Below are 18,409 nucleotides of genomic sequence, written 5' to 3'. Positions count from 1 at the left end.
AACCAACTGTAAAAAGACATTTTGAGACAATGAGGGAAAAGTGAATGCAGTCTGGACATTAGATGATTACAGGGAATTATAAATTTGTTCAGTTGTGATATTCATTTAGTGCACTTTTCTTTTTTACTGAAGTACGCATGGGTGAAAGAAAGAAAGTTTGTGATTTCTGGGCTCTGCCACATCAGAAAAAAAAGGGATTAGAGAAAGAAACGAAACATGAATTCTGACATATTGTTAATGAGGAAGTGGGGGAACCTCACAGACATTCATTATGCTATCCTCTCCTTTCTGTGTCACCAAACCTGAAGGATCTGTCTTGACTATTCACCCAGGAGTGGATCTGCTGGGTCAAGGGTATAAAAGAAAGCATCTCACCCTTAAGAGACAGTGGGAAACTCATTTCCAAGGGCTGCCCCAATTCTCACTCAACAGTGGTGTGCACAGGGTCCTGCTCAACACTGGAACACTTTCTCAAGTTTTATCAAGTAAATACACACAAAAAATAGTGTTTCCGATCGGTCTTGATTCACATTTCCCTGCATATAATGTTAACTGGCCATATGCGACTCATTTCTGCAAAATTCCTGCCATGGCTTTTGCTTGTGCTTTCCCTGGTTTGAAGAAGTTCTCCATAAATTTTTGATAAAATTCTTTGTTGGTTTCTGAGTATACAAACGCCTTCTCCTGGCTAAGTTGTCTTCCTACTTCCTTCCTTCCAGATGTTTGATAACTCAAGCACCATCATTATCATCAAACAATCTCACAGCTCCTTCCCTCCTTGAAGTCTGAAGGGCATCGCATCTATTTTCTAACAGGAATACTCTAACATTTTAATCTCTAGTTTTTGGAGTTATCATGCCCTTTGCATTCAACCTGGCTTCCTTGTGTAGTCTTTTCTTCTCTTGACCACTTGGATCAGGAGCTTGTCTAAACAGAAAGTCCAGCTGAGGAACACAGGGGCCAGCCGGGAACAGGACTCGCCTGCAGTCACTGCATGCATGAGCCCAGCTCCTCTGGGATACCTTCTGGTCCTTAGCGCCCACTCACCACCTTAAGGAAGGCTCAGTTTAATAAAAAAAATTCTTACAACAAGTATATTTTGAAAATGTGCTTTTAATGTTTTAAAATTAATTTTGCAGTACGGTTAAAAATACGAGCTGATTCTATATTTACCTAAAATAAACGAGGCAAGGTGCTTGGAGTCTCATGATATGCCCATGAATCACTTAACAGGTGTTAATGCAAATTTAGGGAATGTATTTGACAATCTGTATCAGATGGTCAGCCAACAAAAACATAATCAATATTTACTACAAACTCTTCTAATTAACAAAAGATATAAGTTGGTTATAGTGAGACATTTTCTTAAATCATGTTAATTACTTTAACAAGGGAAAGAGACATCCCAATTTTTTTTACAAGTGTATAAATGTGAAATATACATTTTAAAACAAAAAGATAATTTACTCCATAAATATGCTGAATTCTTAGTCTTTTAAATCAATTTTCTATTCCTAGTCATCCAAAATCAGGACACTTATGACTAGCTTTACCATTTCAAGTTCCAACAGACTTCCCAACTGAGGGATACAAATGTATCTCAGAGATATGGTAGGTTCTGTCCCAGACCACCACACACCCCAATAAAGTGAGTCACAAGAATTTTCTGGTTTCCTAGTGCATGCAGAAGTTACATGTAGTCTACACTATACCATACAACTATTCTGTGTTAATTGTGCCAACTGCATTATGTCTAAAAAGATGATGTACATACTTTAATTAAAGTTACTTTATTGCTAAATACTACTGACCATCATCTGAGCTTTTAGTGAGTCAATCTTTTTGCTGGTGGAGGGTCTTGCCTTGATGTGGTGGCTATGGACCGATCAAGGTGATAGCTGCTGAAGGATGGGGTGGCTGTGGCGATTTCCTAAAAGGAGGCAACAATGAAGTCTGCCACATGGGTTGACTCCTCCTTTCATGAAGGATTTCTCGAGCAGACAATGCTGTTCAACAGCATTTTACCCACAGGAGATCTTCTTTCAAAATTGGAGTCAGTCCTCTCAAATCCTACTGCTAAGTTTATGTAATATTTCAATGCTCTGCTGTCATTTCACCAATAATCTTCATAGCATCATCACCAGTAGATTCCATTTCAAGAAATCACTTTCTTTGCACATCCGTAAGAAGCAACTCCTCATCCATTAAAGATTTATAACATACATAAATAATGAAAAGCTTTGAAATATTAGGAGAATTACCAAATCGTGACACAGAGACAAGAAGTGAGCAAATGCTGCTGGGGAAATGGGGCTGAGAGACCTGCTTGACACAGGATTGCCACAGACCTTCAACTGGTACGCAACACAGTGTCTGTGAAGCACAATAGAGCAAAGCGAGATAAAATGAGGTACGTGTGTAATGGGACCAGAGGAAAACAACACCCAAACTTTCAGGAGCTGCATATCATCAGGGATGCAACCCGCAACACAGCCACGTGTCATAAACGTCCCGTCCTTAGTACTGAGAAGGCTAACGTAAATTTTATTGTTATATTTTCAAAGTGTTTTACTAAGACACTGTCTGAGATACAACAGGTCAGGGGTTGGTAAATGACAGCCCAGCACCTGTTTGGTAAATAAAGGTTCACTGGAACGAGCTACAGTAACCCATTTACAAAGCATCTCTGGCTGCTTTGGGCTCCAGAATGCGTGATCTGCAAAGCCTGAAATATTTACCAGCTGGCCCTTTAAATTAGTTTTTGCAATTTGGAATTTGGGGGTTAGTTTTTAATGAGGTTTGCTTCAGTTGGGCTTTTTGTTCTTGTTATTTTTGAAAAGCCATGTTTCAAGAAAACTTTTTAAAGGCAACAATTTTAATCAATAAGAAAGCATCTGAAATGAAAGGACTCCAATCACTGGGACATGTGGCCAGACGGGGCTCTCCCCCCACTCCCGGTGGCTCCAACCTAGGAAGGGTCAGTGTGGACAGCAGACGGGCCAGGGGTTCAGGATGATGAGCCAGACCACTCACACCTACTCTGGGCTGCAGGCTCTTCATCCTGTCACCTCCCAGGATTCTCAGGTGACAATCACGTGGAAGTGCATGCACACCGGGCACCTGGCAACACACGTTTTGTGGGATTTTATCTAGTGTTTCCCTCCCATAAGCCCTCCCAACACCCCATCCCTGCCCCTGTCCTGAGGAAGAGAGCAAATGGCCTTTCATTCTGGAAGCTATCTGCTGCCCTCTTCTCTCAACACCTTCCTGACTGTCCCCCTGACTAGACAATCTCACCCACCAAGTGAGGTGGGCACACTCAGGCTTCGGGCTTCCACCTCTCTAGTCCAGACCTTAGAGGGATGAGGATGAGGCTTGGAAAAAACAGAGGTAGGGGAATTAAAATAGAGACCAAAAAGGATATCAAGAATCACCAAGATGATTCCGAAGAGGAGAAACCGGGGCGGGGGCAGGGAACGGGGGACGGACACAGCCCCTGTAGATGCCGACTGTGGCCCTGGCACTCAGGGAGCAAATGGTGAGCAGGAAGACCACCCAGCCCTGAACCAGGGCCTCCCTCATGGAATTGGGTGGCACCGGGGTGAGGAAGAATGGCTGTCTGACCAAGGGCGCCAATGCACAAAACTAAACCTAGACGTGATAAGCACACTTACACTTTAAACATTTTGTAGGAAATATTTTTACCACATCCAAGTAGAAAAGTATTAACAAGAAAATACATAAGATATAAAGAAAGTTTACATCTAAATTAAATGTAATACTTCTGGAAGAGAAGGCCCAAAAACACACAAAGTTAAGGACTTCCCTGGTGGTCCAGCAGTTAAGAATCCGCTGGCCAATGCAGGGGACACAGGTTCAATCCCTAGTCCAGAAAGATTCCACATGCCTTGGGGTAACTAAGCCCGTGCACCACAACTACTGAGCCCACACTCTAGAGCCTGTGCTCTGCAACAGAAGCCGCCACAATGAGAAGTCCAAGCACCGCAACGAAGAGTAGCCCCCACTTGCCACAACTAGAGAAAGTCTTCTTGTAGCAACCAAAAATAAATAAATAAATAATTTTTTTAAATACAAATAATTAAAAGGTAGGGCAGAGTGAGGAGGAAAATCTATGACACATAACCAACAAAGAACTGAAATATATAAAGGATTTCTACAAATTAGTAACAAAAATAGGAAAGTCGGCAAGGGCTATCAAGAAGACATTCAGAGAGGAGGAACCTGAACTGCCACTGAACACCGAACGACATGGCCTGCGAGTAACCACAATCGTGAGCAAAATGATGGACTCACCCGTCGACTGACAAAAAAATAATAAATAAACCACTGAGATAATGAGAGAGCAGGGTGAGAGGAGTATAACCTTCCATGCAGCCCTGGAGAGTGCACACCCTACAATAGCACTTCTCAGCGCGTGGGTCATAAAATCTACGTGTGGAACAGAACACAACAGGGTACAGAAAATGGGAAGCTGTACTGCAGAGAAAGAGCCAGCACAGCTTCGCGGAGCTGCCCCCACATTTGCACTGGGCGTCTGAGGGCGCAGCCAAGAGAGTCTGCATGCTGCTGCCCAAGAGAACCCATCACACATGCAGGAAAGGAGCTGCACTGTGGCCAGGAGAGGCCGTGGAGTCAAGAGAGGGTCACGGGGCCAGAGGGGGGCCCTGGGGTAGAAAGGGGGTCACAGAGTAGGCAGGACATCGCATCAGAGATCTATCTGACATCCAGGGGGGTAAGCACGACAGCAGGTCAATCAGCGTCCAATGTATGAGGCTGCACAACTGGAAACACCGTTTAAAGACGAAGGGTGATGACTGGGTGGTGCTTGTGTTGGGGGTGGATATATCCACCAACACAAGACAGACAGAGAAGCAGCTGGGGGCTCACAGTCAACCAGTCAATCACAAAAGCAGGAACACCTCCTCCAGAATGCATCCAAGCTGGAACACGGAATTCACCTATTAGAAGGATTGGCCTATTCCATCGCAGGTTATAGGTGATAGGAGCCCTGTTCTCACTCTCAGAGAAAGGTACAAAGATTTCAATGTATTTCTAGAAAAAAAAGATAATAAGCACATATACTGACAGGGCAGTGGTAGGGGGGCCCAGCGGCAGGGGTTCCCAGAAGCAGTGAGCTCATTCACTGCCATGTACGGTTTCTAAATATTGCCTGTAAAGAAAGCAATCAGGCTCCTTGGAGAACGGGTATAAGAGAAAATACGATGAGATGAGCCTGGAACCAGGCAATGCCAGAAAGTAAGGAAGTGCTCAAAAAACCACAGGATGCAGAACGTCAAGAGGACAAAGAAGCCAACCAGAGAGCTCCCAATGGGGCAGAGCTGGAACTGATGTGAGTGGCTAAATACGTGACACAGTGTTGGACTATAAGGCAGAGAATAAAGTGATACCCGTGAGTCACTCTGATACAAATGAATGACTGAATAAACAAACAACTAATTAATAAACAGAAGGAATGAGGGAAATATAAAATCAGTGTTAATACCACAGTGATAGTTGCTGTAAGCAAGATTCACTGATGATGCTAAAAATAGTGGGTGAGATTTTTAAGGGGAAATGGGATATTTGCATAACTTCACAGTATCTCCCCCAAAACATTTATCAATGTGGTTTTAATCTATGTTGAGAATTTAACAAATTTAACAAATTCTCAGCAACTCCTCTACCCTCCTAGGAGGTGGAGATGGGCGCAGTGACCAGAGAACAGAAAGGGAACAGCAGTGACATTGGGTGAGGACGCCTGCAGACTTATCCTCAACCAGGCGACCAAGCCAACGTCACAGTCTTAAGTCATGTTCGTATGACGGACACTCATAGGATGTGAGGGGAGGGACACATCACCTCTGCGGTCTTCATCCCAAAATCCATACCCCAACTGGACCATGAGAAAAGACTGCTGCTGCTGCTGCTGCTAAGTCACTTCAGTTGTGTGCGACCCCATAGACAGCAGCCCGCCAGGCTCCGCGGTCACTAGACCAACACAAACTGAATGTCTACAACACACCTGATGTCTTCAGAAGTTTGACAGTCACAAAAACCAAAGGGACGGAGAAACTGTCCCGGGCTGAAAGTGACTAAAGAAACGACAACAACACGCAAGGTGGCATTCTGTTCCTTTCCGGACAGAAAGGGAACACTAGCTAGGGAAGGGGGTGGTGGTGGTGGTGGGGCCAAAATCAGAAAACCCCCAAAAGACAAGTGCACCAGCCCACTTTAGGGGCAGAAGGGCGACTCCACTCTTAGGCTCACTCTACAGCCAGAACTCAGGCCCTGGGATTCAAGCCACCCCAAAGTTTGAATCCTGACTTTCACTGGGGCAAGGGTGTTATCTGATCACATGTCTTAACCCCTTTAAAGCCTGGATTTCCTCACCTGCTTACTCACACGGCTGCTGAGAGACTTACATCAAACAATTTTCACAAGACCCCACCCAGTACTCCATGTGCAAGCAGCTCTCTACGATGCAGGGTTGTTAATAATAGACATTCGCTAACATTTCCTGCCCGTGATGCTGAACCAAAGCCCAGGCAATGAGGCTTGGCATCATCTCCAATTCAAGATTACTGTATTTACTCTTCCCCCTCCTTTTCCTCCCTACCTCCCGAACTTCTCCAGTCCCACCGATTCTGAAAAGGAAATAAAAGGGCTTTTTCCCTCTGCATAATTTCCCTGCCGACTGCCATTGTTCATAGCACTTGATGTAGCAAATTCTGGCAGTGTTTTCCCATTTGCTTTATCTGGAGAGTGGTTATTTACTGCTCCTGCCGTTTTGGGGGCGACAATGCCAGGGATCCACAAATAGCGAGGTGTGTCTGCACAACAGTTAGTCCGGGGAGGGCACTGATGAGCTGGCTTCCTAACTTCAACCACAGCTTGGCGACAGTGGACCTAAGGGATTTTAGCCTGAATTACTCCAATCTAGACTCAGAAAGATGGCCCTTTGTTTTCCTGCATGCACCAACTTCTGGGAGGAATTCCAGCAGAAGAGCTAAGCAATCTGCTGGGAAACAAGCCCCATAGCATCAGCATCAACCTGCCCCGTCCCGATTAAAAGGGTCACCCACATCAAATAGCCCAGGTTCTCGGCACACCCTGCCTGACCCCTAGCCCCGCTGCCTGGTATCTGCCCGGCGCTGGCCTCCCTGTGCCACCCTCTCCTCAGGCCCCCACATTCAGCTCCGTCCAGGCCTGGCCACCAGCAGTGCCGAAGCCAAACCCCTGTGACTGCAGCATCCACACACTTGCTGCTCAGGAAGTACCAGCTGAGCACCACTATGCCTACACCATTCTGGGTGCCGGGGCCTGAGAGGGGGCATCAAAGGCAAGGCCCACTTGAGTGGGGCTCAGACCACGAGGGCCAGTGGTGTACCGTGTTAATAAATGTGACTGGGTGGCCCCTGCAGAGCCTCCAGGGCCTCCCACTGAGATCTGCTAGATGACACGACAGGCTGCTCAGAAAGGCCACAGAGCCACATCTCTGGTCAAGGGAGTCACTCAGAGGCTTGACAGGCAGAAGGGTGCCTATGACCCCGGCAAGCAGGGGAGGCAGGCGCCCAGCCCCAAGCCAGCTCTGCCAGCGACTTGCCATGTGACCCTGGGCTGATGCCCCAAGCTTCTCACCAGTAAAACGGGGACCTATCAGTACCAATCTCAGAGACGTGAGGATTAAATGAGTCAAGACATACAAAGCGCTGAGAGCAGAGCCTGGCCCAGAGTAAGTGTCACCATCATCAACATCATTACTCACCTGGATCATCAATTCTATAAACACTGTCACTGTTTTGTCAAAGACAAGAAGCAGTTGTGCCAAGTAAGACCTGGGCTTTTAAAACCAGGGTATGGAATTTAATCAAAAAGTGATGGGTGGTCACCACAGGGTTGGAACCAGGAGTGATATCATTTGATTGCTTTAAAAGGTCCCTGCAAGGCTGCCATGTGGCGCTGATCAGATGGCAGGCCGCTCCCAGTGTGGGAAAGGAAGCTGGTGGGGGGTCAGCAGGGACAAGAAGAGGTTGGAGGAGAGGGTACTGGGGGCACCAGCCAGCAGGCGGCATGGGAGCCTAAAGGGGCGGCGGGAGTAGCAGGAGGGCGAGCACCTGGAGGGCTGGCAGAGCCCAGATACTCAGAAGCTGGGGGCTGAGAGTCGGGGACGGGGTGAGCCAACCACACTGGAGGCACGCCTCACCTCCCCCACCCGTTTCCCTCAGCCTGCTCATCCATCCTTGCCTTTCCCCACCAAGCCCTCACCAGGACCAAGCTTCAGCCCTGATGACAAGAGGGATGAGTCCCCCCTTCACACTCAACACCAGGATGCAGACGACACTGAGACACACACAGAGCAGGCGTGGTGCTCTCTGCTCATCTCACGCTTACACCTGGGCAGCAAAAGGCACAGCTGTCATGGGGCCCCACATGAAATCACAATCTTCCAGAAGAAAAACCACACCTAACAAGGGTCTGCTATACAGCTGGACAAGCTTTGAACACATTAAATGTAAACCACAGAACTTATACATTCATCATAATCTTAAAGAAGACATTCTCACACTGTTTCTTTTAAATCCATCCAAAAAGTTTCAAGTTACCAATGTCTAAGCATCGTTTTCCATCTGAGAAGAACGCCAGTGGAACTCTAAGCAGAGAGGGAGTCCATCTCCTCAGCTGTGAAGGCCCAGAGCCATCAGGGGTGGGGAGGGCTGTCCACTGAAGCAGCCTCAGGCCTGACCTGAAGTTGTCCTGCTGCAGGTCAGCCTCACGTCAGCCTTCTGCATGTGCACCAGCTTCCTCTCAGTAAACTCTAGAATGCCTTTGCAGCAGGCAAAAACTCGCACCTGGAATTCAAGAGTCCCTTGGACTGCAAGGAGATCAAATCAATCAATCCTAAAGGAAATCAATCTTGAATATTCACTGGAAGGACTGATGCTGAAGCTGAAACTCCAATACTTTGGCCACCTGATGTGAAGAACGGACGCATTGGAAAAGACCCTCATGCTGGGAAAGACTGAAGGCAGGAGGAGAAGGGGACGACAGAGGATGAGATGGTTAGACGGCATCACTGACTCAATGGACATGAGTTTGAGCAAGCTCCAAGAGTTGGTGATGGACAGGGAAGCCTGGTGTGCTGCAGTCCATGGGGTCGCAAAGAGAAAGACACAACTGAGTGACTGAACTGAACTGAATCCACTAAAGTCCACTAAGTGAAAATCGATCACGAACTGCAGGCTGATGACCTGAGACAGGGCCTGGCACAAGGCTGGTTGACCAGCATGGGGGCAGCCGCAGGCCTGGGCCCCATCTAGCCACTTCTATCCTCTCTGCTCTCCAGGTTTCTGAGATGGAACCGGCCTGTCTCCTCCATTCTCACCTCAGGTTCCTACTGCCTGGCCCTCATCCACTGCTTTGACTGTAAATCCAAACAGAGAAAGTCAAGGCAGGGGAATTAGCCCTTTTCTCGCCCAATCACCATCTTGACTCCCTCCACACCCTCTCCACCCTCTGCCAGGCCAGGAAGAGGTGCACCAACCCTAAAGACCTTCACATTGGCGTGGCACGAATATATGTTGCAAAGAGAACTACTCCAGTGAACTAAGGTTTTAGTTAATGGGCTTCCCTGGTGGCTCAGACTGTAAAGAATCTGCCCACCATGTGGGAAACCTGGGTTTGATCCCTGGCTCAGGAAGACTCCCTGGAGAAAGGAATGGAACCCACTCCACTATTCTTGCCTGGAGAAATCCACATGGACAGAGGAGCCTTGCAGGCTACAGTCCATGGGGGTCACAAAGAGTTGGACATGACTGAGTGACTCACACACACACAAAGTGAAGCATTCATTTGACATAGTAAAGTTCCACTCCTAACAATGCTATGGAACACAATTTCGATGTTAACTAGAAATGCTGAGCCCTAGGGAGCTGGGATGCTGCTCTTGCTTCTTATTGCCAAGATCAACGTTGCCAGGCCCCCTGACTGCTTCCTGCTTGACCCTTCCCATGGATATACTGTCTCTCACAGCCTCTAGCTCTTCTCATCTACTGCTACCCACTTCATTCCTCAGCAGATCTTAGCAACAAACAAGGACTTAAAAAACCCCCATTCCCTACCAGCATTCCCTTCAGGAAGTCACTTCCTCTCCACCTAACCCTCCAGAGCACCCCGCTGTGAAACTCTCTGACAAGCCCAGCAACTTCCAAGTGTCATAGCCAAGCAGGGCTTTTGTAGTTTCAGAGCCTGCACTCCCCCTACAGTATCTGACATCAACTTTCTGCCCGAGACCTGGGCCCCCTTCTCTCTCCTCCACATTCACACCCATCACCACCCGGTCCCCAGCTCTCTCCTCCACCATCACACCCATCACCACCTGGTCTCCAATGGTCAACCTTTCCTCTGCCCCGTCCTCCCCATAAGCTCCAAGGGTCACAGCACTAACCCTGCATCTTCCACACACAGTGTTTCTCCGGAAACACTGCCAGTGAGGTATCCTGTTTGCACCCCCAGCTATGTCTGCTCCCTGTTAACTTGCAAACAAGCCACAGTACCAAACTCTTGAGTTAGAAACCACTGGCGATCTCCCACAAGATAGACCCACTTCTTCAGCGTGAGTCAGGGTCCTTCACCAGGTCATCCCAGCCCCCAGGTACTGACAAGCCCTCTCTCCTCAGACCTCCCACAGGACCACAAGAACACCGGCACACCAGTACTGGAATTCCCCGACAGGACTGCCTACCCTTTTCAACCTGTTGACCTCCCACGCCATCTCCCTGGGAGTCTGGCAGAGTCTCCCCACTAACTGTGCCTGGTGTTTCTGTCTTGTTTTGGAAGGGAGGACGGTTGTTGGGGTATGTGTGTGTACACACACATGTGCACAGTAGAAGGTGCATTCCAGACTCTGACACAGCATCGATGGTACTCACAGTGTGAGGACGAGAATCGGCAGCTTATGTAACACTGAGAAGCAATGAGCACCTGACCCTAGAGAGAAAATGGAAGGCCAGGCAAAGGGATTCACATGTCTGATTCAGTCAGAGCAAGGAACATCTTCGAAGGAATTCAGATAAAAAAAAAAAAAAAGGACAGAATAATTTAGTGCTCAAGGACACAGACTCTGGAGTCAAGGTCCCTGCTGGGCCACCAACCAGCAATGGAACCAGGACAAGCTGGCCCAGTTCCCCAAGTCTCGGTGTGCTCACTGGTGCAATGGGAAGCATAACCCCTCACTGAGGAGACAGCACGGCCTTGTGAGCTAACAGACTGGCAGTAGCCGACTCTCAGAATCCACCCACAAGTTGTGTTGGTCCTTAGCCCCAGTTTACACACATGAGATGGCACAATTCAGGTCCAAATTCAGGTTCAGAACTGTGACTTCTGGGTGCTAGCCATCTGCCCATGCACACGACCCTAAGCTCTGAGAGTGTGTGGTCAGGCTCTCACACTGACAAAACACACTTCTCCACACACATCCAGGGTCTTGGTCAGAGTAGAGCTGTTTTCACAGCCTGACAACAGCTCAACATGGAAGAGATGGCGGCCCAAGAGTTCAGCCAAAGCAACAGCGTGCCATGGGAACACTAACGCCTGCTGGATTTCAGTCTCTGCAAATAGTACTTTCCGTTCTCATTAGTTACAGGCTGCCAGGGAATTTTAGCTGCGAACAGAATGAAGACAGGCTGGAGAAACACTCCTACTATTTATAAAGTTCTGTGTCAGAGACTCAATCCTCCCTAACAGCCCCCTCCTCTTGCATATATATGAGCTGAGACCCTCCAGCCAGTGCTGCTTTGAAGGGGGCTGAATGGATGGCTGGACAAGACCCAGGCCACGGGCTGGCCAGGTGCTCCCGTAGCCCGGGGTCGTGAGCAGGAGCACAATGCCACTCAGCCTCGCCGAGCTAGTTTGCTGTTTGGCTCCCACTGCCTGTCCCCACACAGCACTGTTAATTTTACTGCCTCCTGAAAAAAGTGCTTTGGAGGAGCCTCTTAGACTACTGTATATATTTGCAACTCCCATACTTTTACCCTTTAAAGTAGCGGAACTAGATACTCTATTGAATGTAATTACCTCATTGGACTAACAATGCCTGAGGAACACAGCCCAGATTCTGGCAATGCAGACTGGAGAGTTCTATGTAGAGGTTTACAAAGATCTTTCTTTACTATTGGAAGAGTCACAAACAAAACCAGCATCAGAAAGGCACCTCTGACAGGCAGTCTTTCAAATATGGCACATCTACTCGGGCTACTGATGGAAAACCACTCCTCCTCTTACGGAGGACACACTCTGCCTTCCTCGGGGATGGGCCCTGGCAGGGGACCTGAGGGTGCACAGGCCAAGGCCCTGACAAGGGAGCCAACACTGACTCTGCAGTCACACCCTCACCTCCCAAGGGATGGAGGAGCCAGAGAACCTGTCCTCGGGCACCAGAACAGGGTTCCCAACGGGCATCCTGCCATCCTAGAGACCAGACTCACACACGGCCCACCAAGACAGGCCGTCACTGTCCGTGGTCGGGCCCAAGAAAGAAGGGCTGGGACTCAGTTTCACCACGTGTCTGCTGTCACCAGCCACCCTCACACACAGGCCCCATCACATCCCAGGCATGCCTAGAGTTAATACTGGGATGTTAGGGTTAATGTTCCACATCAAGATGCTGGGCTTCAAAATCTGTCTTTAAATGTAAAGAGTAAGGTTCTTTCAAGTCAAGAAATGCAAATAAAAACCAATAATACCACCTCATACCTGTCAGGGGCTTCCCTTGTAGCTCAGCTGTAAAGAATTCACCTGCAACACAGGAGACCTGGGTTTGATTCCTGGGTCAGGAAGTTCCCCTAGAGAAGAGATAGGCTACCCACTCCAATATTCTTGGGTTCCTGGTGGCTCAGACAGTAAAGAATCTCCCTGCAATGCGGGAGACCTGGGTTCGATCCCTGGGTTAGGAAGATCCCCTGGAGGAGGGCATGGCAACCCACTCCAGATTCTTGCCTGGAGAACTCCATAGACAGAGAAGCCTGGCAGGCTCTAATCTATAAAAATACTGAATCATTATGTTGTACACTGGCAACTACTACAATATTGTAGGTCAAACACATTGTAACATAAACCAATCATCTTCCATGTCAAAAAAGTAAGCAAAGAGCACATGAACAAAGGATCTGCTGACTTACCAAGTTCTGCCATCCCAAACGGAGAAGGCAATGGCACCCAACTCCAGTACTCTTGCCTGGAAAATCCCATGGATGGAGGAGCCTGGTGGGCTGCAGTCCATGGAGTCACTAAGAGTCGGACACAACTGAGTGACTTCACTTTCACTTTTCATTTTCATGCATTGGAGAAGGAAATGGCAACCCACTCCAGTGTTCTTGCCTGGAGAATCCCAGGGACGGGGGAGCCTGGTGGGCTGCAGTCTCAGGGGTCGCAGAGTCAGAGACAACTGAAGCAACTTAGCAGCAGCAGCAGCAGCAGCCATCCCAAATGTGGCCACATAGTTCAATGGATGAGCTCAACTCCCTGAACTTGCTTTCAGTCCACTGAGACCCACCTCACCCTTCCCCGACAGCTCTGCCCCCTGTCCCAGCTCAGGTCAACAAGTCCTTCCTAGACCCTCTTGCTTTCAGATCCCCCTCTAGCCAACCTGCCCCTCTTTACTGATTCTTCTTCTTCAGCCATCCCCAGATCTTCAGAACACTTTCCCCAATCTCTCACTGGCCACAGCCCTTCTCACTCCTTTCAGAGATAAAACTTGATTCCCGTGATTACAACCATCACGTCTAAGATGATGAGTGGCTCCAACTTTTGCTCCCCTCCCTAAACTTCAGACTGACACGTTCCTGTCAGCTAACCACTTCCACTCACAGGTCTCCACAGTCACCTCATACCTGAAACCAAACGCACACTCCTTGTGACCACAAAACCCCCAAAGGCTCTTGAGGTGGGGACACAGTTACTTTACGAAGTAGAGAAGTGGGCTAATTACTAAGGACAGGATAAAGAATCTGTCTAGGAAAAATCAACCCCTTCCCTGTTCCACGAACGAGCAACCACCCCTACCTACTCTCCAAAATCTCAAGGTTTACTCCACAGGGAACTGAAAATAGCTAGACACACACACACACCCGACTCCATCTTCACATACGTGTCCGTCCTCTCACAAGAGTGAGAGGATACTGCAGCCTTGAAAACCAGAATATTATGTTAAAGGACAGCAACAACCTCTTTCGGAAAACAAAGAAAGAGCTTCTGGAAATGAATAATGACAGCAAAGTAAAAACTAACTCAATACAAAAGGACTGGAGGATGCAGATGAGGACATCGTGCATGAGTTTCCCAGAAAAAAAGTCAGAGACAGAGTACACAGGCACTATCACATTTTGACTGCGTTCTGCAGATACTGCTTTCTTTTTAAAAAACACAAATTGAAGCTTTACGACAACCTTGCGTTCACTACCAGGTAAGGGTTAGCATTTTTTTAGCAAAAAAAAAAAAAAAAATTTAATTAAGGTGTGTATATTAGTTTTTGAATTATAATGCTACTGTACACCTAATAGGCTTATAGTATAAACAACTTTTATATGTACTAGGAAACAAAAATATTCATATCACTTTGACATTTGCATTATTGCAGTGGTTTGGAACCAAACCTGCAATATCTGCAGGGTGTGCCTATCACCAAAAAAAAAAAAAAAGAGTATTGGAACAAGAGATCCAATTTCCTAATACCAGAAAAATTAGATGAAGAATAAAGAAAATAAAGGGGAGAAGATAACCAGAAAGAATTTAAAGACACTTTGTAGAGATGAAGAACATCAATCCACAGCCTGACAGGCCCACCAGGTGCAAAGCACACTGAGCTGAACGAGAGCCAAACCCAGAGAAGCAGAACACACTTTTGGAACAGCAGGAACACAGGGAAGAGTAAGCTCAGGAAGAGCAAGAATCAGAATGCCCTCTGACTCTCAGGAGTGCACTGTGGGCCAGAAGAAAACAAGGGAATGCAGGGCACACTGCCAGCCTAACACTCAGCACAGAGCCGGACCACCAACCCAGTATAAAGGCAACACAGACATGTTCAGGCATTTGGGAGAGTGACCAGCTTGCCCCAGTTTGCTTAGGACCTTCTTGGCTTCAGCACTGGATTCTCACATCCTGGGAACCCACTCAGTCATGGGCAATTGTCTGCCCACAAAACAAAAGCCCCTTTATCCCAAGAACCCCTTAATCCCAGGAAAATTAGGAAGCCTGGTGACATCTCAAAAACATTCTCTCATGGACACTTTCTCAGGAAGTTACTAGCAGGTGTTCTCAACTAAAACATAAGAGTAAAGGAAGACTAAGGTCCACAGTTCACATCACATTTAATGGTAAAAGTCTGACTGCTTTTCCCCATGTCTAGGAACAAGAAAGGATGTCCACTCTTACCACTCTAGTCAATGTAATACTGAAGGTGCTAGCCAGGGCAATTGGGCAAGAAAATAAATAAAATGCACCCTAAAGGGAAGGAAGAAGTGAAAATATCTCTATCTGCTGAGGACATGATCTTGTAGACAGACAGATAATAGATAGATCCTTAAGAATTCAGTAAAAATTATGAGTTAAGCAAAGCTGTGGGATAAAAAAATCAATATGAAAAAATCAATTGCATTTCATAACAGTAAGTGAACAGTATGAAAAAGAAATTAAGATAATTCCACTCACGACAGCACCAAAAAGAATAAAATGCTTAGAAATAAATTTAACAAAAAAATGATAAAACTTACACTCCAGGGACTTTCCTGGCAGTCCAGCAGTTAAGACTCTGTACTTCCATTGCAGAGGAACTGCTTTCCTAACTGCCACAAGCTGTAACACAGAGTGGCAAAGAGAATGCCACTCCTAAATGCAATACAAACATTAAATATCTGGATATTAATTGGACTCAGAATACATGAAACCTGTATATAATTCTCCAGGACAACTTTCTGTAACTGAATTTAATGAGAGAAGGAAAGGAAGCCATGAACAATGCAATGATATATCTGTTTTTAACACAAATTTTTTTTTTTAATTTAATGGGAGTTTACTTGATAACATACTGAGTTGCCCAACATGTTTGTTTGCGTTTTTCCATCACAAATACCACAAGACACTCCACATGAAGAAGTGACTGTTATGCTTCTCACAAAATTGGCAGTAAGAGATTTTGGCTTTCTTGAAAAAATCCAAAGTCTCTGTTAAAGCCTATCTGAACTGCATGATGGCTCATTTCCACACCCACCAATGCGAGGTGGCCCTAGACAGCAGACCCAAAGACTAGCCTGGCCACAACCCTGCCCATCTTATGAGTTCCTGAGCACACGCAGGGCCCTCACCTGCCTGCCTCCTGCCACGACATGGGCTGGAATACCAGGAAGCCCCCACTCCTAGCTCCTGGGGCCCTGTCTAGCACACCTGCTCCAGGAAGCATTTCAGATGTCTAAGCGGGTTGTCTGACCTCTTCCTGACACTCATCACACTGGACCACAGCTGTCTGCTGCCATCCCCACACCATGAGCCTGCAAGCACCTCCTGTCCCTCCGGCTGCAACGGCAGGGCCTGGCATGGGCCACAGAGACACAACACACAGATGGGGTGAGAGGGTAGAAGGGCAGGACCACAGAGAGACACTTCCTCTAACATTAGGGTGGCCTGCGAAGAAGAAACTTCAAATAATCAGTTTCCTACCACTGGACTGATGGATTCCCACATTTGAGAGAGTGGAAGGGCAGAAGACAGCCCACCCCCATTGCTGAGGGTCAGGGCCCCAAACCCACAGCTGTTGAGCACAGGCTGGGCCATCCTATGAATGGAGTGCTGCCATGCCTTCAGCCCCAGTGGCCAAAACTGAGGAAACTGAGGAAAAGGGAAGCCTGTGAGCCAAGCCCAGACAGGTAAGACACAGCAGTCCCTGGGGACACTGCCACCCTCCTCAGCAGCTGGCCCAAACTTGTGACCACATGGAAGCTGTCCACACTTGCGATGAACAGGTGATGACAGGACAACTTCTACAGCAAACAACATCAGTGCTCAGACCAGTCAGCTGTGCAGCAGATGTCCAAGAACAGGTGGCCTCCCTAGGAGACTATCTGTAGCATTGTAAAAATTAAGCCAGACACACACTCCCTGGGAGAGAAGGAAAGACAAAGAGAAATGTGTGTTACCTCTAGATCCTTGAGAATATTTCAGGTAACAGTAGAAGAACTGGATACATCTTGCTTACTAATGACATTTCACAAATTGCCCTAAGATTTCAACAGAAACTAATTTCCAGGGTTTTAGTCACAGCTACTGAACAAATGCAACCCTTCAGTGTGTCGTTAACATGTTCACTATGTAATAACCTATATAAATAAATCAACACACATGCAATTCATATGCCAAAATCCTCTAACAATCATGTTTCCAGGATGAGAATAAGTATAAAAAATTGATCAGAATATAAATTTGGGACTTCCTTGGTGGTCCAGTGGTTAAGAATCCACCTTGCAAAGCAGAGAACTCAGGTTTGACCCCAGGCTGGGTCCATCTAGTCAAAGCGATGGTTTTTCCAATAGTCATGTATGGATGTTGAGAGTTGGACTACAAACAAAATTGAAAGCCAAAGAATTGATGCTTTTGAACTGTGGTGTTGGAGAAGACTCTTGAAGAGTCCCTTGGACTGCAAGGAGATCTAACCACTCCATCTTAAAGGAAATCAGTCCTGAATATTCATTGGAAGAATTGATGCTGAATCTGAAACTGCAATACTTTGGCCACCTAATGCAAAGAACTAACTCATTGGAAAAGACCCTGATGCTGGGAAAGATTGAAGGTGGGAGGAGAAGGGGACAAAAGAGGATGAGATGGCTGGATGGCATCATCGACTCAATGGACTTGAGTATGAGTAGGCTCTGGGAGTTGGTGATGGACAGGGAGGCCAGGCGTGCTGCAGTCCTTGGGGTCCCAAGGAGTCAGACATGACTGAGCGACTGAGCTAACTGGGGAATTAATATCCCACATGCCTCAGAGCAACTAAGCTCACACTGCAACTACTGTGAGCTTTGCAGCCCATGTGCCACAACAAGAGACTCCCGCATGACGCCATGAAGACACCGAGTGCTGCAACTAAGACCCAAAGCCACCAAATAAATATTAAAAAACATATAAATGTGTGTGTGTGTGTATAAGCTTAACTTCTCATGGAATAAAGAAACCTGAAAGCAGCTCATTCCACCTGTTCAAATGTGCATGAAAACAGCAAAGTCCTACCTGGCTGACAGCTACCAAAGGGAGAGATGCCATGAAGCGCTGGGGGCCTGGAGGAAGCAGGTGACTCTGCCTACACATTGTCCTCTGCCCCCAAGCCCCCACACTTCCCTCTAAACTT

The 18,409-nt window shown here is 47.2% G+C and overlaps 1 protein-coding gene across 2 annotated transcripts in view; it reads right to left on the bottom strand.

The window, feature by feature from the left end:
* NUDCD3 (NudC domain containing 3) overlaps nucleotides 1–18,409 on the bottom strand; it is a 70,529-nt gene that overhangs the window by 28,088 nt on the left and 24,032 nt on the right. The window lies entirely within an intron of this gene.

This window comes from Bos javanicus, chromosome 4, assembly GCF_032452875.1.
Source record: "Bos javanicus breed banteng chromosome 4, ARS-OSU_banteng_1.0, whole genome shotgun sequence".
NCBI classification, from domain to species: domain Eukaryota; kingdom Metazoa; phylum Chordata; class Mammalia; order Artiodactyla; family Bovidae; genus Bos; species Bos javanicus.
The sequence above is the reverse complement of the archived record's forward strand: the minus strand, read 5'-3'. Positions and strand labels throughout refer to the sequence as shown.